General features: G+C 36.1%; 1 protein-coding gene across 1 annotated transcript in view; it reads left to right on the top strand.

Annotated features, from left to right (window-relative positions):
- The first annotated feature begins 1,298 nt into the window (after positions 1–1,298).
- Positions 1,299–25,342, top strand: part of pdha1b (pyruvate dehydrogenase E1 subunit alpha 1b) — a 58,839-nt gene continuing 34,795 nt past the window's right edge. Inside the window, exon 1 of the mRNA XM_087308447.1 lies at positions 1,299–1,367. The gene's annotated coding sequence lies outside the window, so the exon portion shown is untranslated. The remainder of the gene's footprint in view (positions 1,368–25,342) is intronic.

Here is a 25,342-nt window from a genome sequence, read left to right as displayed (position 1 = left end):
ACATATAAATCCATATTTACTTGTACATTTATATTTATTCATTCATTTTGTTGTCGGCTTAGTCCCTTTATTAATCTGGGGGTCACCACAGCGGAATGCACAGCCAACTTATCCAGCACGGTTTTACGCAGCGGATGCCCTTCCAGCCACAACCCACCTCTAGAAAACATCCATACACACTCATATACACTTATACACTACGGACAATTTAGCCTACCCAATTAACCTGTACCACATGTCTTTGGACTGTGGGGGAAACTGGAGCACGCGGAGGAAACCTACGTGAAAGCAGAGAGAACATGCAAACTCCACACACAAACGCCAACTGACCCAGCCAAGGCTCGAACCAGCGACCTTCTTACTGTGAGGCACTCCCTATTGCGCCACTGCGTCACCCGATTTATATAAATAAAACCATGTTATTTCATTAAATGTATTTTGTTTCTTTAACAATACCAGCAATGACAATTAATTATGATTAATGATGATAAAGACACTCTAGCTACTTGGTTACATTTTGCTGGTTAACACACAACATATTTGTGCTATTTTTGGAGCTGTGTCCCATTGCTGAAAGATTAATGTGCCATATATGATTCTTCAGCATCTCTGGGCAGGTAATTTCCTCCATCAGCCTTTCCGTAGACGGTGACCTCCTTTTACATGGCAGGTCTGCTCTGTCAGAGAGAGCGTTATTAGACAGTAAACTGGCTGTGTGAGGTGAATGAGAGAGGGCAGCTCTATGAAGATGGTTAATCTGGTGAGTTCCTCTCACCTTTGCCCCGGGGTGAAACATCTACAAGGCATAATTACCACATTAAACTTGCAGGAAACACCTCCAGTGTGCTTAGAGAAATAGAGAGCTTAGTCTGTCATTTTCTCCATCCCTCTTACTCTACCTGCTCTAATTGCATCACACTAGTGAATGAGAAGAGAAATGATTACTGTTCATGTAGTCTATAGGGGGTTTCACACCAGGGGAACTTTTTCACAGTTCCTAGAACTATCAGTGGAAGTAGCTGCTTTTTGGCATGTTTGCACTGCAGGAAGCTGGAGCGATAAAAGTTACAGGAACACATTTTGAGGAAAATAAATTAGCTCCTATGTTACAATAGGGTCTAAGCCAGCTTAATAGCAACAACAGTTTGTAAGTTTATGCTGATTGGGAGAATGCATGCCTTATAGAGCTGTCGAAAAAACAATTAAGAAATCATTCATTCATTTTCTTTTCAGCTTAGTCTCTTTGTTAATCAGGGGTCCCCACAACTTATCTAGGATATGTTTTTATGCAGCGAATGCCCTTCCAGCTGCAACCCATCATTGGGAACAATACCTGTCAGCCCTCCTGTATTTCCCACGATTCTCCTGTATTTGACAGTTCTATCCCCCTATCATACCGTAAATGTATTTTCCCGTATTTCTCCTGTATTTTCAGTCTTTCTCTAAAGGATGGCAATAAACATTAAAGAGCCGAGCCTCCCTATACTCAACCCATACCGCCAAACCACCAGGGGCTGCCCTTTGCTCTTAAATGTAAGTCTGTTCTGTGCTTTCGTTTTATTTAGGCATAAAACAAAATATACAAATGGCGGGATTGCTTTTCCTTTTCATTACAGGTGTCGTCGACCCTCCTATGCAAACCACAAAACAGTCATATAGCGGTGCGTGACTGTCAGCTGACGTGGTCCATAGTGATAAAGTACACAAAAGAAAGATGTCGATTTTTTTGTTCCAAACACAATTCATTTAGCCCTAAATGAGCATAAAAAATTAGGAGAGCAATCAAATACTTTTATTATAACATAGATGTGTGCATTTTTAAAGTGACACCTCTGTTATTTAATGTAATCAATCAATAAAAATCTTAATAAACAAAAGATTCATTTGCTGCTCTTTAATCAGAATGTGTAAAATATACAGTGAAGAAAAGATTGATGAGATTTGATAACTTGATTCTATTGCTTTTTAACAGCTATTCATTTTAATAAGCTAAACTGTTTGCTAATGTATTTGCTGCTAATTTATACTATTTATTTTTTCTTTTGTAAATAATAATCAAACCTATTACTGACCGTTTTACTGTTTATTTATAATGAAACAGCTCCAGATAAACAAATTTGGTAAATTGGGGATTTTGGGGGGTGATGACCCTTATTATGGTGGGCATATCCCTTATTTTCACATACCAATGTTGACAGATTGAATCGTTTAGACAACTGATTTGCTCAAAACACTTTGGCTGCATCAAAATAATTCCATATTCCCTGTTTTTTTAGCTACATTGAAACTAAAATGTGTTATAACCTCTGTGTGCTTTAAATGAAATTAATTCTATATCATATCATGTTTTGTTTGTTGTTGTTTTTATGATTTGTTTTGCAGTGATAATTACAGTTATGGTTTTATAATCAGTTATAAATCTTAGTTATTAATTTAGTCAAACAATTATTTAATTTAGATTTTTAATTCATTTATGTTTATCATTTATTATATTTATTTAGGCTTCCTGATTCCACCTTAAGTCGCTAGAGAAGCAATGGTTCGTGATGCACTGTGGCTGAGACAAACACGCTGAGCCCAAGATGTTTGTAGCAAAACTTAATATAAACTTGAAACATGACATACCAAACAGCAATTTGTGGGTTGAATACCTGTTGCATATGGCGTTAAAAAGGCTAATTATTGTGGTGTAGCATGGTGTTCAGTGATATAGGGTTGTTGCGTGTGCCGTGGCAGTCAACTAAAAATATGGCTACCCCACTCTTATTCACTCTTCCTAACACCTGTGCGAGTGTGCACACACTTTATTTGCTAGCAGGTGCCAGGTATGCCCATGTGACCAAAATATATTTCAACACTGTGAAAAAAACCCAAACCAATCGGTATACAAATAAACATTATAATTAAATGAAAATTAATATGGCTCCTACAATATTTATTGATTTGATTATCTTATTTGATATATTTCTTATTACTCGCTTTGCTTTTAGTGTTTTTCCATTTAGTCTTATTTTGATGGTGTTTCATGAAATGTTCTTCTCCACTGATATGAGATATGAGGGTATGTCTCTAATTCTAGGTCATGTGGCCTGATGTACTTTATAACATTTGTTATGATTATGCTGTTCAGACGAACGAGAGCGCATCGAAACATGTAATGTTTGAATAATTAATCAATTCCATGAGTGTTTAATAAAAAAGGTCAGAAGAAGTTTTTCTATAATGTTTAACATATTAGCAATTTATTGAATACAAATGAATAATTCAAATCACAGAATTCTGTCATCCTCAATGCAATGCATGAGTTACATTCAGAGATGCGCAACCACTTTCATTTCCTGACTTCAGCTTATATAGGCAACTGATATTAACAGGTGGAGTTTAGTGAAATTCATCACTTGTCAATCATTCTCGAGTCCGTTGGCCGCATCCATACATACTTCCTCTTTTTCTATGAATTCTCTGCACAACATTAAAAGCATTAGACTTTCTCAACTGCACATATTCTGTGTTCAGTTTTAACACATTTCCGCTGAAAGGAAGTTTAGCTGCAGAGCTCAAGTTAATTTTAGACAACCAGGCCTTTGCATTTCTATTAGCTTCATCTACTTCTGCAAAAAATGCTTCATTAGTATGCAAACCACATCACACTCAACAGAAGAAGTTCTGTTAGTTTATCACTATTAAGCAATACAAATACAATTGTTTAATGGAAAGAAAAATATGCAAAAATAATAAATATATATATTTCTTTTTCACAACAGCAACTTTTAGATTATTCAAAAAACCCTGCTCTTTCATTATCATAACTAACATCACAACTGCTAATTCAGTTAATGTTAACAGGTTTGGGTATTGGAAACTCTGCTAACTTGTTGTCTAAATACCTGGAGAAACTGACATTTCCTGACAAGATCTGACATCTGGGACTGGATCTTTTTTATTTGGCGAGGAGGCAGTGATCTAACGACTAAAATAAAAACCATTGTAAATTTGACCATATATTTTATGCAAAGGAATACTTGAATTGAATTTTATTTTTACGGTTGAGTCATTAAATCATTCATTCAACCTACTAGTTCTAAAGCACTGTTTCATGTAGAATTGCCAAACATGGCTTGGTGATCAACAGACATTCATTCTGCTTTGTTCAATTTAAATTTTTCAACAAAAATTGTTACTTTAGGAATAGATTTTATCAATTTATCACATTAATTTTTACCAAAAAAAAGTATCCTCAGAAAGATTTTGTCATATTTAGCTTATAATAATATTTTAGCTATAAGTACTGTACAGTACGCACACACCAGACTGTCTTTTTCATTTTATGTCATAAATTTTATTTGTTTACAACTTCTTAACAGTCTGAAACTTTCGGTGTATTTCCAGGTTTAAATTAGAATGCCAGATTTTGAGAGAGGCCTTGCAAGTTTTGACCCTGTCGAATCTTTCCATCACATTTTCTCCCATGTGGTTCTGTCACTCCATCTTGCTTGTTATCTCATCCGCATATATATCCCCTAAAAATGTCCATACATGTCAACCAAACAGTCAGAGGAAAGACAAAGCCACTGAGTTAATTGCCCATCATTTACAGCAGATGGCTGCTGACAATATGTAAATTGTAGTGTGTGTGTGTGTGTGTGTGTGTGTGTGTGTGTGTGTGTGTGTGTGTCCAAATGAGGAAATTTGGTCAATTATTTTATTTCTCTTGATTGATAGTTAATGACTATGAGCTGATAACAGCTGCAATTACTGCTTGTCATTTTCCCAGCCTCCTTTATGCTCAATTTTAAATATTTAAGCATGTAAAACATGATAACTGGTTAGGAAATAGGATTTTATGCCTCATATGAACCCACTAAAATAATGCTATCACATGCCATTGCTTGTCTTCATCATGATTCAATAATAATGAATCATGACTTATGAATAGGAATTTTGAAGCTTAGAGTCTTTATAGTGTTTTTCACACAACTTACCATAGAAGTCAGTATTATTTATAGGGCTTATTATTATTGCAGTCAAATGGTAAAATTGGTTACTTGTATTGAGCTGTTTTCGATGCCTTTTCAGCAGTTTTTATTTTCAGTGTAATGGAAAATCAGCTTAAAGGTACAGTTTGTAAGTTTGACACCCAGTGGTTGACCTAGGTATTGCACTCCTGGTTCAAAACACATGCAAGCGCAGGTTGCCAGATTGGTGCCAACAACAAGAGAGAGTCTAACTATCAAGCCTAAAGGCTGATTTAAGTTGTGTTCTAAATAAAAGCAACTGCTCATGACAGAAGGAATATTTTTCTGGAGTTTTTGCCCTAACCAACACCTGAAATTTATATTTTAAAACAGCTTCTATTCACTTCAGGGGCTTTGTTCAGTGTATTGCTAATAATGTATGGTTAAATGTCATTTTACAGGACATTTATTGCCATACTACTGAAAGCAGCAGCAGATAGTTAATAAAATAAACCGTTTGAAATTTAACTTCAGAACTGTGATTCTGCAAACCAACACAAATCAGTGATTCAGCATGTAAATTTAAGAATGTTAAAAAGGTTTAATATGTATTAAATAGATTATAAACCATACCAGTTCATTGGAGGGCAGTAAGTGCACTATTCTGTGCTTCTGAATGGCTGTATTGAATTTTTTGCCGTGCTGCTTCTGGAGCAAACTGCCAAATTACTAGTCACTGCATATCTCCTCATCTAACGTGTTGATGGTACACAGGGTTACAATGTAACCTGCTCACCCAATGTTTATGCTAGTAATATTATTAGTATTAATATTATGATATTATTTGCTAATCAATAGCCACCTCATGTGAATCTGTGTCTCATTCCAGAAGCTGCTACTGTTCACAGAAGGTAGCATTTCGGTCATGGACGCACACTTTGAGAGCCTTTGTGACTGAATGAATGAAATACACTGTTTTCTACAAAGATAACCTGGGGTGCTGAAATATAATTAGCTAAACTGGCATTGGGCTGGTTAAATGACCAAAACAAAGACAGACATTCCAACACATAACTCAAACTTTCAAAGCAGAACATCTGACTTTAGCAGTGTTTTTCAGATGAAGAGGAATGTTCACTAAGCAAGCATGATTTCTAAATATCTGCAAACATATTATGGTATTTTTATGCTTTAGAAGTGTCAGAAACTTACATACACACCGAAAAAAGTGGTGCATGCAGAACTGTTGCAAACTATTTATTTGTGTTAAATTTAAACAAACAAATTAAGTTTAATAATTTTCAACCTAACTTGTTTGTTTAAAGTCAGCCCAAATAAATTGTTTACAACCAACTAACGTAAAAAATTGAGTAAATCCAAGGAATCATCTTTGAATAATTTTTTTTCAGTGCAGCACCTTTAAGTAAACTTTAGCTACTACTAAAAACTAAACTGCTAAACTTATTAGAAGAAATGTTGATTCGAAACAACATGAGGGTGAGAAAATAGAAGCATTTGGTTTTGAAGCATTCTACAATAGCTTTACATCCATACAGGGTGAATAATAATTATTTTTGTAATAAACCCTGTAGTCCGCTTCCTTTATAAGTTGCTAAGTGGACTTCTGCGACTCTGAACACCATGATGCTTCCCATCATGTCCACAGCACAAATCAAACTCCCCACATTTTTTTGAGGGTCAATGTTGCTTCACTGCATGATGCAAATATGTTACAAACTTAGATTTGTGCAGGAATAAGGAATAAGTGCATGTTTTTTTAGCTGCTAGCATGAATTAGCATGTTTATATCATATATGTGGGCAGCACAATGGCGCAGTGGGTATCGCTCTCGCCTCACAGCAAGTAAGTCATTGGTTTTAGCCTTGGCTGTGTTAGTTGGCTTTTCTGTGTGGAGTTTGCATGTTCTCCCTATGTTCATTTACGTGAGTTTCCTCTGGTTGCTTCGGTTTCCCCCTCAAGTCCAAAGACATGCGGTACAGGTGAATAGGGTTAGCTAAATTGTCTGTATGTATGTGTGTGAATGAGGGTGTATGGGTGTTTTCCAGTCATGGGTTGCAGCCGGAAGGGCATCCGCTGCTTAAAAAATATCATACATTTAATATACAGTGTATAGCTAGAAGTAACACACATGTTTCTGTCATAAATTAGCATGTTAATACTTGTTTAAATTATTATGATTCTAGCATGACATATCATGATATCATGTTTTAGTATGTTTAGCATGAATTAGCATTTTGTAGCATGCTTCTAACAAGAATTAGTAGGTTGTTAGCCTAATTTAACATTACCGTATTTTCAGTTTGTTTTTAGATTGAATTAGATTGTTAGCGGTGTGTTTCAGCTTAGCATGGACCTAATATTAACATGCTGCTAGTATGTTTTCAGCTTTCTATAAGGAATTAGCATGCTGCTAGCACATTTCTAGCATGTTCTAGCATGCTTCTGGCATCAATTAGAGCATGTAGCTAGCCTGGTTTAGCTTGTTAGCCTATTTCTATAGTTGTTATTGAAGAAGAATGTAATAGTATTGCACAGTGCATGAAAGGTAACAGTTGTAAACATATAACATGTGCATTTTAAATGAGCTCAGCTCTGCCTTCCAAATGAAGCTCTCTCTGTGAAGAGCATGGAGTGTGAGTGTAATGTGAGACTGGTGGTTTTAATACTGAACATGAATTGAATCAGGACTCGATGGGATCAATGGTGGAAGCAGAGGCTCAGTCCACAGAGCGTGATCTGTGTTCCAGTGGGCAACGAACAGGAAGCTGTGAAACCACAGCCGTGCAGAGTCCCTGTCACTGGATCGATACGGCTTCTGTAAACACTCACCTTCTTATTATCCTGCCGTGCCTGTAAATCAGGTCTAAGCGTAAAGTGCTTCCACAACAGACTGAGAGTGTGTGTATGTAAATATGAGGGAAGCTCCTTGGATATTAATAGCTCCTTTCCCACACTAGAAAGCTGAAATCCTTTGAATGGCTTTTGAGTGAACTACTATATAGTCGATGATATTGAAGAATGTACCCAGTAGTCACACAACATCATAAGATGTTAATATTAGGTTAGATTTAGGTCATGACGTCAGTTGACCAAAATTCAATGTCTAGCCAGCGTCTAAGAATGTTATTTTGACATCCAAAAACGACTTCAAATTACGTTGATATTTGGTTGATTTTAGGTTGTGTTGGAAAGTGACCAAAATCCAATGTCTGATAGATGTCATAATGGTAATGCTACACAACGTCAAGGTGTAACATTAGACGTTAATATTTGGTTGATTTCAGGTTGATTTTATGTTGGACATTGGACATTGACTTCTGAGTTCTGACGTCAACACAATTTTCATTTCCAAACAAAATCCAACGTCCCCACGACGATGGGGTATGTTGGGGTACAACGTGAATATCACATCATGTTGACGTCCTGTACCTGCAGGGTATATTGACTATTGCTCCAATCTCTTTTCAAGTTAAAGAAACATGATGAAGCTATAATTTATGGTACAGTGAAGTATCAAATCTTAGATGTTTCTTCTGTGTGTGTGTAGTGTGATTGTGATTTATGTTATATTACCTTTAATGCAGTGTGGAATTCAGCTGTTTGTGAATTATTATTATTATTATTATTATTTAAAAACTAAATGAATTAACAATAATAATATTACCATTTTTTATTATTTTTATTAAATTTATTTCAGGCTAATGCTGTTCCAGACTACATATTTTGAACAGTTTGCCTTTCATTTTCAAGAGAAATCATTCCCTTATAAAATTACCCTTATTAATGAGCCCAAAAGCAGATGTGGTCTTGAAGTACATCAAGTCTTGTGTGAAAACATGAAACGAGCAGTCTGTTAAAACATGTCCCTCTCTCACGCTGCATATTTTGATTGGATTAAATGTTTGTTATTAAGTGTTATTGGAGCCAGATGGAGTCTTGTTCATTTTACAGTAATTAGGACAAGATGAATTACTACACATACTGTGTGTTACTGTTGCATCCCATCATCTGTTCATACACACGCAATGTGCAGTATGTTGTGATTTGAGTGTCTGGATTACACAGTCTCGTTAAGTCCAATGTACAAAAGTAAATTACAAAGAAATAAATCCCATTCAGTGAACTTAACCCTCTGGCATGGTGTTGCCCTGAGGCAACAAACCATTTGGCCAACAAAAAACTCCTTTAGTTTTTTAAAAATTAAATTATAGCAAAAAAATCTAATGATAGGTTGATGAACAATGAAATTTGAGGTGGGTGTGGATTTGAACTGTTCTCTGGGGGCAAAAGAGACATTTTTGGGAGCATAGTCTACTTGAGCACACTGTTAGCAGAATGTAAGATAGATTCAACTTGTTAACATATTTAAATGTACATATCTTTATATTAGAAATATGTGTGATGTGCATGGATATGTGAAGAAGTATATTTGTCTGAGAAAAGATACTTTTTGTTATTAACTATATTCACTCAAAAAATATATTTTTACTTGTTCAAACTACTTATTTAAAATGAGCTGAAATAACACAATTTTTGAGATTTTATTGGGACAACTTAATTTTTTATGTTCAATCCACATAAATTTGTTAAATGTTTTAAGTTAACTTAATCGATTTGTGTTGGGACAACATGGATGAATTGTGTGGAACCCTACATTTTTTACAGTGTACTAAAATGGTCGTTTTTCATTTGTTGCCTATACGTTTTCTTTCAAAGGCGCAAATTAAACTTGCAATAAGCCACAGTTCTGCACAGTTCATCTTTAAGTTTGATTAAACTAATTGAGTTCTTCAGGCCTGTTTGAAATCTACAGGTAAGTGTGTGGAAGCAGGGTTGGAACTAAACTCTGCAGGGCTGCGGCTCTCCAGGAACTGAGTTCGATGTGCTTCTGGAATCAGCCCACTTGGTAGTCATGGATACACAGAAAGGGAGATACAGGATGCAAAGATTCACCTAAAGGAAGATGCCCAAACTCTGTCCTGGAGGGCCGGTGTCCTGCAAAATTTAGTTGCCAGGCTGCCAATACGTTTCTAGCTAGTTAGAGCATGAGTAGCTGGTTCAGGTGTAATTGGGGCTAGAGCTACACTCTGCAAGACACCAGCCCAGCAGGAACAAGTTTGGGCACCCCTAACCAAAAGCCAAGTGACAAAAATGTGGCACCCACCTTTGCTTCACATGTACCGACAACTGCTGAAATTCTACAGTGAATAATTGGTAAACAAACAATGGTAAATAAGTACATTCACAGGAACACACAATACAATATTTATGGCTATTTTTTGATGAAATATCACTTGTTGATATTGTGTTAAATTAACACTCTTTCTAATGTATTTATGACTTGTTTGAACTTCATTACTACAGAAAACCTTGGCGTTTTAGTGCCCTAACAGACCAAACCAAAATCTAGGGCGAGTACATTTTAGAATTGATTTATTATAAGGGACCCCCAAGCACCCAAAAATATAAAAAATATTTTTTTTCCTCCTAAAACAAAAAATTCATACTAAGAGTGTTAATAAATATGCATAACTAGAAAGGTATGTCAGATTTTATTTTATTTTTTCTTCTTTTGTCTGTTAAGGTAGATATACCAGTTGCATTGCAGTGTTAGATATAAAAGTGTGTTGCCTTGAAGTCAAGGATTCACCTCTAGTGATGGAGCATCACAGCAGGCTTGGAGTGTTTATTCGAGAGCAGAAACAGAGTTCAAAAGCAGCTTCAAAGCAAGGAGGACCTCTGTTGGTCAAGATCCAGCACTGAACACCGAGCACGGACAAGTAAATGGCCACTTCTCTGTCACTGTTCATTTGAATTGCAAATTGTGAGCTCCATGGAAACAAATTCGTGAAAGGAAAATTTGCTGGTTCAAAATGCTTGAATCATTCTAGTGAACCGGTTCATCATGAACAGATGTCTCTCATAGTTTATGATAATCCTTATCTAATCCTTAGTTCATCCTGAAGTGTCTACCTTTTCATATCTAATTTATTGAATATCCAAATCATGCTGAACAGTCCTCTTTCCCTCATGCCTTATTTGTAATGTTTAATTCATTCTAGTCCTCATTCTCATACTGTTTAGTTCATATTAGTTGTGTATTCATTTATTATCAGTATAGGCTTTTATGTTTCATTGATTCTTGTGAATCAGTTTTACAAGAACAGACCTTTTGTTTTATTCTATTGAATCATTTAATTCTGAGCAGATCTGTCTCTCCTTTAGTTTTGAATATTTGATTCATTTGATCTTCCAGCCACAACCCAACACTGGGAAGCACCCATACACACTCTTTCACACACATACACTACGGCCAATTTAGCTTATTCACTCTACCTATAGCGCATGTCTTTAATATGTGGAGGAATCTGGAGCACCTGGGGGAAACCCACGCTAACACGGGGAGAACATGCAAACTCCACACAGAAATTACAACTGACACAACCGAGGCTTGAACCATTGACCTTCTTGCTGTGAGGCGATCGTGCTACCCACCTTTTTCCAGTGAATCAGTTTCTCATAAACAGACTTTCTCTTTTATGTAGTTGAGAATGTCAGATTCATTCTTACTGATTTAATTCTGAACAGTGAATCTATTTATCCTGAAGTCTCCATTGTTTAGTTCATTCTAGTGAATCAGTTCAAATTGAATTATGCTCTCTTTGTCATTTTTCTGTCATGTTTAGGATGTTTGATTCATTCTAACTTATCAATTCCACTTGAACAGACCTTTCTCTTATATTGAGACTGTCTATATCATTCTGTCTACTTTATTATATCTAATTTTGCATATCTGATTCAGTCTGAATCAGTTCATCCTGAAAAGTCCTCTTTTACATATTCAGTTTATGTCATACTAGTGAATCAGTTCCTTATGAAAAGACCTTTAAATTTTTTTATTCTTTCTGCTAAATCAGTGATTCATTAAACAGCCATCTTTCATAGATTTCATCATCATAGAATGACCTATTCATTATGCTAATTGTATTTACCTGTTATTTTACCTGTACAAAACTGTCAGTTATGGTGCCTTTGCAAAAATTTATTTAGTATTATTAAAGAGCCCCTATTATGGGTTTTTGAAAATGACCTTCCATGCAGTATGCAACATAGCTCAAGTGAATGAAAACATCCAGCTGAGATTTAAAAATATTGATTTCTTAAATAAAAGTTTCGACTCAGAGTTGTTTAAATGATGCGTCATTCGTCTGGATCTTTTGCCTGTTAGTATCGACGTCGACACATAACAATACCAAATATGTTCTGTGGCGGATCTGGTAAAACGTTACGCGCCTTTCCCTTCAAACGCTAGCACCACAGGAGTGTGTGGGACTGATCATGACAAGATGAGTGAACATTAATAAGTGAATGTTCTGGTGATTAATGCAATAATCTACCCTGGAACAGGGGATTCGTCAGCCATTTGTTAAAGGAAGGATTAGAAAACACTATTGATGTATGGGACTTTGCCAGAGCTTAACATGAACTTTAACAGGAGTACACAGTTCATGAATCAGTTTCTTCCTCCATTTCACAAGTTGAGTAAATGCGATTAAAATGATTGCCTCCTTGTTTTCTCTAGCTTGCAAAATATTTAATTGTGTTTTGTTACTTGTAATCACTCCACGTGGCTTGTAATGTATCTGGGTAACTTTTTATATTCTCATATCGCGTTTAATGCCACATTGAAAATGAGACACGTGCCTCAAAGTTTTTCCCACTGCATGAATTAATACTAAATGTGTGTCATTATTAAAGAGCCCATATTATACATGAAATAGGGTCATATCCTGGTTGTAAGGGTCTCCAACAACAGTCTAATATGCATGCAAGGTCAAAAAACACTTTCATGGTCTTATAATCTGCATTTATTTTTAGCTAATTATGCCAGCGACTCCTGTATGAATCGTCCAGTGATTCATTTGTTCCCAAACCCCTCCTTAGCGCGGAGCTAATCTGCGCTGATTGGACCGATGACAGTCTGTCGCGATTGGTCGACTGCCTTCAGTCAGAGAGGGAAATGGCCAATAGCTAATCAGCAATTTAAAAAGTAATCACAGTTCATACACGCTCGATATTGTAGACGTGGATTTTAGCTGCCACACTATGGCGAGTGGATAGTGCCACGGATAACCGAACGAAGGAGACAGTCGTGTACTCGCCATACCACACACACACAAAAACACACACACACCTCCGGATGACAACGCTCCCGCTTCCGCCCGCACCCGCCAGGTTTTAGCCTGAGAACCCGCTCCGTTTTCTGCCCGCCGCGCCCGGTCCCGCTAGAGCAAAGAACACAACCAAAAATCACCCAGTATACAGTCCAGACAGCCAAGCTGTCTGTATACACACAGCACAAAGCTCGTTCGTTCGTTCGTTCGCTCTCTCTCATACGCGCGCGTGCGCACTAACACACACACACAAGCACCACGCAGACTCTCTCTTTCTAATTCGCATAGCAATATCCGTGATATTGCTAGACAGCCCGCTCCCGTCCCAAATTAAACCCGTTACCGACCACTCCCGCGATTTATTCGGAAATTTATTCCCGCGGCTGTCCCCGCGCCAGATTTCTGCGGCGCGGGAATAAATTTCCGAATAAATCGCGGGAGCAGAACTCTAGCACGGAGCTCCATAAACAAACAGCACGCGTCGCGTTTTTAACGTGACTTTGCACGCGATAAGATAATATATCCAGTTAACCTGATACAGTACACGCGGTTACAAGTAACAAATCACAACTAAATACATTTGCAAGCTAGAGTAAACGAGGCAACAACTTTAACCGCACGTACTTACACTTGAGAAATGGAAGAAACCCATCCTGACGTCCATCAGTTACTCTTTACTGATCCTTCCTTTAACAAACTCAGATGAAGTATTCTTTGTAGCATGTAGCTTCCAGAAGTTTCCAACTGCTTGGTTATAATGCTGATGTTTCATCTTTGGGTAGAGACTCAATATATCCATCTGCAGTGTGACTTCAATCGACCGGCATGTTTGTGTTTGTGGGTGTGCGTGTGTTTGTGGGTGTGCGTGTGTTTGTGGGTGTGCGTGTGTTTGTGGGTGTGCGTGTGTGTCTGGGTTTCTGCGTCAGAGGGCGGGGCCTCAGGTTTGAAATCTCCCGGGTTTGCGCGTGCACGTGAATAACTTGGTTTCGTTCGTACGTCATGGCGAAACACCTGATGAGTCGGTATCAAGGCGACTCGTTTGAAGCACTATGAGTCGACTCTTTTATAGATGAATCAACCGTTTTAAACACTGTATTCTTACAGATTTAAGCCTTAGCTGGATACTTCACTTCACTTAGAGCTGTGTTACACACTACATGGAGGGGAATTTTCAAAAACCCATAATATGGGCTCTTTAAGAGTAGACTAATACGCTTTAAGTGCATTGCTTTAATACACTCCTGCATTGGGCTCATGCATATACTCTGAACTCTGACTACTTCAACAATGTTGATAAGCCATGGTGAACGTTTCTCTGTGTCTCGTGCTGAACACAATCAACCAATCGCAACAGACTGGGTCATCAGACCAATCAGCACAAATTAGCAGCGTGCTAAGGAGATGGGGTTTGGGAACAAATGAATCCCTGAACAATTCATATGTGAGTCATTGGGATAATAGGTAAAAAATAAATGCATATTATAAGACAATGAAAGTGTTTTTTGACCTTGCATGCATATCAGCCTGTTGTTGGAGACCCCCAAAACCAAAATATGACCGTTTATAATGCATAATTGGGGCTCTTTAAAATCACAAACACACATTTTACTGTTGACTAACCCAGCAGGCAATCAAATTGACACTGACGTCAAATAAAATGTTAAAAATGAAAAGTGATTTGACATCAAACACTTGACGTCCATTTGACAACCACACACCAATTCCCTGTTAACCACAAACACAAAACGTATTCAATTTTTTTTTTCATCTCAAAGCTTTAATTACAAATGACAAATTTACACTGGATTTTGTATCAATCCAATAAATATGTCAAAACAACATAATATTTACATCTAACATTGTTAGCAAAAAGCAGGACTGTCTTTTAATTGATATTTGATGAGTTTTATAGAACATAAATATATGAATTATAATAATTATAAACACATTAAATCTCCGAGATGAGTCTGATTCCACCAAAGTGATTAAATTAAGAAGGCCTTGACCCATCATTGAGCTCGTCAATTAGTTTATTTAATTGAGTTAAATTCAGCAGCAGACATAATAAAACCACACAGCATATCATCTTTAAATACATACTCTAGTTACAGCTTCCCGTCTTGCATCTGCTTTGCTCATTACCTGCCAATAACCCCCCAGCAACCCCCTCCTTTCTCTGTATCATTTCATACAACTCTTCATTGCCGCCATCACTTGCATCACTTTCTGCCTGCTAGCGTGTGTGCGTGCGTGCGTGTGGCTCTTTGATCCTTCTCGATCGGAGGATAAACACGGGTCCCGTCCTGCAGGAGAAAGCCATTATATGCACTCTGTGTCTGCAGCCGTCCGTCATGCATCGCGAGGCTCAGATCCCAGCAAATCAAAGATGTCCATTCTACCTCCAGCTCTGGCATGAATATTTATGCTTTCTGTGATGTAATTGCCGCGCTGAGTGCCTCCGTGCCACCGAGTTCATCAGATATGAAATAAAGCACAAGGAACAACCACACCCCACTACGCTCTGGCTTGTTATTGACAAGACAAAGTGAAATGCTGGGGAAAAAAATGGGAAAAAAGCCTCCTGTGATTAGCATGCTCTGCAATTTGAATGAACGATGGTTATATAACGCTCCAGGCAGCGTCTGCGTTAGTATTCAGGACAGAACTGGCTCTTTCCTTCACCTGATGTGACTTTCTTTGTCTTTGTGACCATCTGGCCACAACACGCATTCACATACGCCACTGATGAGCTCGAGATCCATTCATATCTGACAGACTGTCATTCATTTGTGCATGATATAACCTTTGCGCTTCAAGATCTGATGGAATTTAGACACATCCCAGTTGGTTTAGCAGATTTTTCAGTACAGACAATTCTAATTTACTTCAAATATGAAATGCGTAGAATGCTGATTGCTTTAGATTCTATTAATCGTAAATAAAACAAACAGTAAATGGTTGTGAATAATAAACAGCCCAAGTCTGATTACAGAACACTCAAAAATAGTTTTGCTGCTTGTTCAAACTATGTACTTCAAATGAGTTAAATAAATTAAATTCTTGAGTTTTTTGGGGGGGACCCCAAACTATAAGAACCTATATAAACATATATGTTTTAATATAGGTTTCAGCATAGGTTTTTGATTTGTGACATGTATAAAATTGGCTGTTTTCCGATATTATAAGTGCATATGTGTACATATATGCACAAATATGTGTAGATATATACGTGCATGCACCTATATGTTTACCTATATATTAGTAAAACTATTAAAATCCATAGTTGCTAGACAACACAAATAAAAGCCCAAAAAAGTAAAACTGTACATTATTTATTTAAAAACAACCAAATAGTACAAGTGAAAAATATAATACAAGAACAAAAAAAAAAACTGAAAAGAAAAAAAAAAACTAAATAAAAATGACAAACCATTTTGGTAAACATTTCCTTCCTTTCCATTATCTTCATAAGAAAGAATTGAGCTCGTAATACACACACACACACACACACACACACACACACACACACACACACACATATATATACATATATAAACATATAAACGACCTATTGTCCATTTGGTAGAGGTTAATATTTTAGAAATTATGTAATATGTTGAAAAAAAATTTAGTGTGTTAACTAGTGACATTAGGAGTTAAGAAATGCAATTCAAATTTTTTTGTTGTTGATAGCGTAGTCATTCATTTTTAAAAATGCAGGGTTCAGCACAATTTCTTAATGTTGATTCAACATAAATTGATCAAGTCAGCTTAACTGTTTTTAAATTTTAAGTAGATTGAACTTGAAACAATTAAGTTGTCCCACATGAAAAGAACTATATGAGGATATATGTCCATATAAGAAAACTTTATGCAGTATATATGCCTCCATTTTTAACAATGAATGACTACCCTATCAACAACAGCAAAAATTGGATTGCATTTCTTAACTCCTAATGTCGCTAGTTAACACACTCAAAGCATTTTGTTCAACATATTCCATAATTTCTAGAATATTAACCTGTACCAAATGGTCAATAAGTTGGTTTATGGTAAATGTACTGGAATTAATACATATATGAAAAATCTGAAAATGTGAAGTGTTAGACCAATTTATTTAAACTAAAAATCTAAATAAATCATGTTTGAACACTTAATCATCTTTTTTTTTGAAGTATGCCATAAAATATATAAGATTCTCATTTAACATGTTTTAAACAATAAAATCTAAATCAAGTGTAATAGTGCAACAAGATTATTTATTTATTTATTTGTAAACCAACAATGCTGTGTTTGTAAACTATTATTTAAAGTCACACTTCATCGATGTTTACCAAGTGCTAACACAGACGAGTGATCCACTCATGACTCGACTGATCTTCGCGGCTTTAAAACAATACAGTGTCCGTGTATCTGTGTTTGCACTTGGTGAAGAGCAGTCAACTGATGACCTTTACGACCAATCTATGTCATTTTGTTTGTTGTTGTTGCAATGTTTACAGTGCTGATCTAATAATTCTGGGATTCTTCCCACCGCAGCCTCGTTTTAATTTTTTTAAAAGCCATGTCCAATAAGGGCATTGCATGTTGTGTAGCCAAATGGAAATGACTTATGGGATACATGCACAAAAAAACTGAATTAATACCTTGGTTCAAGCTTGGTTCTCTCTTTTTCTGTAAATCAAATTTATTTAGCTTTGCTGTTGTTCATATGACAATGTGAAGTAAAACATTTGCATGATCAGATTTGTAAATATCTCTGCAAATATTAAGTAATCTATATCGAAAATGTCTTTATGATTCCTGTATTTCTAGAATAAACACAACAGCAGGGCTCTGACCTAAAATTTTTAAACTTGGGATGTTTTATTAGCATCAGATTCTGCTCAAATGAAAGCATTACTCTGTGATAAATCCTACTGTGGTGAATCTTGTGAAGTGACCCTCGGTGGTAAATTCTCTTTATCCGCAACCACTGCTGAGACGTGGAACTTCACAGAAATTGTGCAATACTAAACTTCTGAGAACTTTTTTCCCCCTCAATCTTTTGGGTTTATTTGGCACATTGTTTGTTTGTCCTGGATCTGTCAATCATGCGTTATGTGACAGATTAGAGAATAAAAACCAAAAGGATAGGAAAACAGAATGCGGTAATCACCAGCATCATCCACTGTGGAATAAGACCCAGTTCTGTCACGCTTTCCCTCAGAACAGCTTATATGAGTAAAAGACTGCTTGAAAAAAGTCAACCTTTAGGTCCAGATAAAGAGAGGTCTGCAATTTTGCTCCTAGAGAGGAAGCATGAATATATTTGTTTACACATTACACATTATACATTTTACACATTAACAATTAAGATGTGGGCTACTCTATATTTATGGGGAACATTCTCAGACCTCTCATATTTCGATTGAAATATCTGATTCGTTATAGTAAATCCCCTTTTTGTAAACAGACCTTTCTCTTGTATATATACTTGAGAAAGTCTGAGTAATTTTATTGAATACATTTTTCTTCTCTTTCATATGTAATTTATAACATTTGATGCAATCTAGTAAATAGGTTTGTCCTTTTTTTATCTCTCTCATATTTGGTTTCGTATGCCCAAATCAGTAAATCATTTCATTAGTCTCTAAATTGTTGTCGTTCTTCATTTTATTTATAAATATATTATTCATTCATTTTCTTGTCGGCTCAGTCCTTTTATTAATCCGGGGTCGCCACAGCAGAATGAACCGCCAACTTATCCAGCACGTTTTTACGCAGTGGATGCCCTTCCAGCCGCAACCCATCTCTGGGAAACATCCACACACACATTCACACACACACACATACACTACGGACAATTTAGCCTACCCAATTCACCTGTACCGCATGTCTTTGGACTGTGGGGAAAACCGGAGCACCCGGAGGAAACCCACATGAAAACAGGGAGAACATGCAAACTCCACATAGACACGCCAACTGAGCCGAGGCTCGAACCAGCGACCCAGCGACCTTCTTGCTGTGAGGCGACAGCACTACCTACTGCACCACTGCTTCGCCTATATATATATATATATATATATATATATATATATATATATATATATATATATATATATATATATATTATGAATATTTTTAAATGGATGGTAAAAGCATTATTTTTGTTTATTTGTGTGTTTGTGTAAGAAATCTATTGCATTATTTAATGACTTGGATTTGTGGATAAGTACTCTGTAAAATTACAAAATTATGTCATTTATTTTTTGATTTTTGGCAATAATATAAGATTAAATTATTTGTTAATTCATTTAAATACTCATTTAAATACTTAATTTGTCTTTCTCAAATTTTTACTGAATTATTTTATTCACAAAGTTCATTAATTGACTCACAAATGTGGGTCTCCGTATTGTTGGCATTTATGTTTTGATATTATCACCCTAATTATCATTAAGCTGCCCAAAACTCACAGTCGTTAATGATACAACATGTTGCACTTTTAAACATTGTAATATAAACTGTGTATTGTGAATTGTATGTAATGGCTCAATCCCTGACACTATAAAATTGTTATCAAAATAATATATTAAACAGCTTTATATTTTAGCTGTTTTCACTGTTCCACTTTATTATGAAAAACACAGCCTGATCTCACGATCACGATGTTTTATGTTTTGTTAGTTTAGTGGCTAATTCGTACAAATTTGTACGAGTTCAGTCATCCGAAAATGCACAATTTTTAAAAAGGAGGCGTGGCACCCAACCCCGCCCCTAAACATTGCTTGTTTTCATCTCTTTTTACACTCGAACAGCTAAATGAATGCTTAGGTCTATTTAACTGACTATATTATCAATGCTGTAAAAGATACTCCATGAAGTCAATATTTTGCCGGACGTTTTCAGTAGCTGAACAACAGTTCAGTGTAAAAAGAACACAATCTACATAAGCTTTGCTTGGGTAAAATAGCTTTAAAACAGACCTGTCTAAATGTAATACTTCAGCCGTGGTGTCACCATTCAGATCGTTGTTTTGAACTGCATAACGTCATATCCCTCCAGCGTGCAAAAGTAATTCTGATTTTGCTTCAGGATTAAAAAAAAGTTTAGATCCTGCATTTTTGGCAGAAGCCCTTTCAAAAACAAACTTTCTTTTCATGGATACAAGGCCACGTTGGTCTTTCAGAAAGAAGTCTTTCAGGTTGATGCAGACTTGCCTGAGGTCTCTCTGTCAGCTGTAGGTGGCCATGCTTCACATAAACACGTGAGTGACATTGACATTGAATTTGTTGACAGACCTGTCGTAATTGAGTTATTTGTCGGCCCGACAATTTTTAATTGGACAAACTTTTTTTGTTTTATGTCATACCTAAAGTATATAAATACATTTAGATGGTTTATTTTAATCACTATTGGAATTTTGAGACATTCAACCAGCACAACAAAAAAGATTTCTGAAGACAATCACCTACTGCACCTTTAACAAAAGGGTAGTAAATTGCCCAGTGTATTGTTAAATTTTTGAAAATTTAAAATCTTCTTTCCAAAATATGTGTTAAAATAAGATTTGTCACAAAAAAACATTCCGTTTGCTAAAACACAGAAAAAGTTGTGGCCAAATTAAGCCTCAAACAGTACACAAGGGTTAAATAAGTTTAATTATATGTAAGTTAAATGACTTGTAAGGTTAATTTTGTAACCACATAATTTTTGCAATGTGTGTAAAATGAAGTCCAAACAAATGAATGTGAAGCTCTGTCCATGTTAATAAGTGCCGTGATTTTAATGCCTGCCCCCTCAGACTTCTTTAGATCCAGGAGTCCAGTTGAACTTTTCACCTCCTTATGTCTGTTTGCTGGATTTGAAATAACCCAGATCTGCCATAATCCAGGTTGGCAGAGCTGCAGTCTCAGAGTTAGTCTGCCTCAGTCCGGGTCTGCAGCTTTGTTAAATGCACAGGTCAGCATATGGTTCTACAGCGGAATAGAGAACTTTAGCAGGGGACAGAAGGAAGAAGAGGGCCAGAGGAGGGGTGACAACAGTGGTAATCGGATCATTGGCTAAAACAAGCTGAGTCAATGGGATCAATAGAAACTGCACATGCAGCAAAGAGCCTTTAATGGCCTTTAATCTCCATTAGGAGGAGAGAAGGTTCAGGCCCCCTGCAAGGCAGATTCTGGAGGAAAAGTCCCATCCCAAATTTTTAGGATGACTTATGGGTGCACTATGCTATCCGAACCATCAGTGTTGCCAACTTAGCAATTTTGTTGCTAGATTTAGTAACTTTTCATACTACTCTAGCAACTTTTTTTTTTCAAAAAGCACCTTGTAACAAATTTAGCAATTTTTAACATTCGTTTGACTACTTTTAGCAATTTTTAAAAAGTGACTCATAAGAGCAGTGGCTGCAGGCTTCACTCAGTAGAGTAAATTGCTAGCTCAGATTGTTTTTCATAACTGTTAATTTACTGATATTTGTTCACATGTATAATTTCTGGTAATTTAGGTAGCAATAAATTCAGTAGTCCTATAATTGTTGTCACTTTCACAGATGTGTTAATTTCACAAGTAAAAAAAGTAAAAACATAAGCTGTGGTTGTTTAATGCCTGTAACTGTTCATTATCTGTGTTAGATTTAAAAATTTAAAAAAAAATGTAAAAGTGTTTGTATAACCTTTACAAATAGTCAGCTATATGTTTCATTCAAATCTAGATGGACACATTTCAAATAATGTTTTTGCTGAGATGGCCCGTCAATTTGAGAAAACATAAATTTTTTTGTATCCTACATAAAGATAGTTTTGAGTTGCGATCATGCAAAGTAATATGTTAATAAGAACCTATTTATTATGCATCTGGATGTAATGTTTTAATATAATATAATACATGTTGCCTCAGACAGTAGAGACATGACAGGTTTACGCTTGTCAGTTACTATATGATGACATCACTAAGATGCAAATTTGTGTGTGAAGTCATCTGGCATCATTTAGCTACTTTTCATTGGAAATAGTTAGCAACACTGCGAAATATGCCCAGGCGCGTTTTCTGGTTTGTTTGAGAAGTGTGAGTGCTCTGAATTGAGCTCAGGCATGGTTCAGTTGGCCGGCCCTGGCCCAGTTGAAAGTTGTGTGCCAGAGCACGGTTCAATTGGGCTTTGGTGCGGTACACTTGTAGTGTGAGTGTAGAGTGTGCCTGAGCCAAAAACTGAAGACAAGACATGACTTTTAAGGAACTGTTTCATCTGGATTTATTAAGCGTTCTCACTGCTCAATGAATGCAAACTGTCATAGTTTTTTTAAGGACGCAAACCCCTCACTGCACGACAGGTGCACCTTCAGCAAACCTCCTAATACCTGCAGCACGAGGACTTTTATGATTATTTATGTGCGTCAAAAGTAGTGGATCTGTTCAGCGAAACATTTGACAGTGTGTCACTGCATATCAAACGACTAAAATGATATAACTAAAGAAATCTCCACTGTGCAGAGTGAATGCGCTTCTCTTCCTCTTAAACTGAGGAGCACAGCATCGATGACGTAAGCATACACAGGTTCTGATGCAACGTGAGTGCAGGCCGTCGGGGGAGAGGGGGGGAATGGCAATTGTGCTTCGAAATGATTCAAGGCAACAGTACAATGATTCAAGGCAACACCTTAGGTGTTGTTTCTGAGTAGATTTTTATTGTATATTAAATATTAACATATTTACACACACACACACACACACATTTATTAAAATGCTGACCAACAATAAAAATTAATTCTGTCTCATGGTTTGTACAAAATATCAATCATGTAACTGTTTTCAACATAATGTTTCTTAAGTACCGAATCAGCATATTTCTGAAGGATCATGTGATCAAATTTTTCAATAAATGACCGTTTAAAATATTAAAGCAAAAAAAATTGTTTATAATAAATTTAAATTTTACTGTAACTCTCACATCTTTAGGATTGAACCATACAGGGCTGGTCAGGGGTAACAAAATAAATCATTGAATAATTAAATACATATTTACTTACTAAATAAATGTCTAATTTCAACATTACATGGTTGGACCAAAAAACTGTGAGGGACCAAAAATGTGAGCAATTTTCTGTGACAAATGTGTGCAACTTGATCATGAAGCCCATTAAAGGGGATCTATTATACAAAAACGACTTTTGTACAAGGCTTAAATAGTTGTGTGGCATAAAGCCAACCTTTAATGGCAAGTTTTAATTCATTCTGCAGAAACACTTTGATGGACACTCTCTCTTTTTTACGTCATCAGAGGTAAAAAGTAAGTATTGTACGTTTTGTCAGTTTAATGGGTAATTTTCAGTCATACGAAAATGTATGATTTTAAAAGGAGGCGTGGCACCCAACCCCGCCCCTAAACCCAATCGTCATTGGGTTATGAGCAAATCGTACTAAATTGTACAAATTAAATCATACAAATTTATCCGAATTAGCCAATAAATCAAAAAGTTATGAATGGACTATATGCACAGCTGGATTTTTAAAGACAACTATAAACTTCTGGTGAAAGCTTAATGTGAGTATTTTTAATTTCACAAGGTTTTTACAGCATCGATGTTGTAATGTAATTACAATACATTCAGTTAAATAGACTTAAGCATTCATTGTTTTTGTTCAAGCGTAAAACAAGATGAAAGACCGTTGTAACCACAAGCGCCGTCATTAGCAACAGGCTAGCGCAGAAATGTCATTGAAAATACTGAGGTAAAATAACTTGTCATATTATAAAGACATGGTGAGAGGAAATGGAATTTAATGCATTGCTTCTTGTCCGATCTGAGACCCACTTCAAATTGGACATCTAACAGGCAGTGAAGATCGATTCTGTAATGGAAAGACAGTTCATCGTAAGCCCATGGGCTGCCTGGCTGAAAATTAAAAGTCTTTGTGCAAATAACGCATTGATGTGAGCTTGTGTTGAAAGACCCGCCCATTAGTAACAGCACTGAGTGAGAAGCAGCTATCTGCCATATAGTAAGGCCTATAAGGGGCAGTTTAAAAAGAATTATAAAACTGTATTTGTGAGGTATTTTGAACTGAAACGTCACATACACACACTAGGGCCATCAGAGACTTATTTTAAATCTTACAAAAAGGATTATAATAGGTCCACTTTAAAGTCATGAAGCTATATTTAAATCTCCCTATCACAAATGAATCTGAAATCTGAAGGATACTGAGATTTATTTAAAACTCCTTTAGTCACAAAAAAAGTCAATATACACTATAACATTAAAATACTTTCATCTTTCCATAACATTTTCCATCTATGATTTAGCTCCAGATTACAGTTGAAGATCATTTATCATTTTGACCAGCATAAAGTCTTTATAAATATACATCCATCACATGTATTATTTGGTCTTACATTACTATTTCTATTTCTTCAAATTCAGAAATATATTATCAAAATCCATAAAGGCATTTTAGATTTGACAAAGAATGACCGTGTTAGAATGCATAATACTGTAAATGTTACTATAATGCATGTTGTAACTACTCATTATTATTACATTTTCTGTTAACACTTTACAATAAGGTTGATGTTTACGACAAATGTTACTAACATGAACAAACAATGAACAACATGTATTTATTGATCTTTGTTATTGTCAGTTAATGCAAATAAATTTGTAAATAGTTCTTGTTAATGCACAGTGCGATATTTTTTAGGTTTTTTTTTTGTTGTGGACACACTGTCAATTAACAGAAGTTTTCCGTTTTTAATTAATTAAAAGATATTTGTGTAATGAGCTGCCAGTACATTTTACCGTTTTTTTACGGATTTTTTTTTTTTAGAGTGTAGTGTTAGCACTCTTAAATTTGGATTTTAATTATGCAAAGTAAATGTTGAACTGTGATTAATAAATGCTGTACAAGTATTAATATAAAGTAATGGTAATGTTCTTTACAACTGGGGAATGATATTTCCACCTAGGGATACTCATCCAGAGGCCTCTAGAGATTGTGCAGGGCTATTGATGTGATCCAAGTCCTGTGAAAAGATGATGGCAACCTTCTAGACTTCTAGAGGTCTCCATAACCCTGGACCAGGCCGTATCCTGAGAAGATCCTGAGTAGAGAGCATGAGACTGATTCCTGAAAGACCATAACGACAGACGAGTTTTCGCATTGATCTCGTGGGCCAGCCTGTACACCCTCCAGTTACCTACTCATACCTGC

This window comes from Danio rerio, chromosome 24, assembly GCF_052040795.2.
Source record: "Danio rerio strain M-AB ecotype USA chromosome 24, GRCz13ab, whole genome shotgun sequence".
Classification (NCBI taxonomy): Eukaryota; Metazoa; Chordata; class Actinopteri; order Cypriniformes; family Danionidae; genus Danio; species Danio rerio.
Note: the sequence above shows the minus strand (reverse complement) of the source record. Positions and strands in the feature narration are given on the sequence as shown.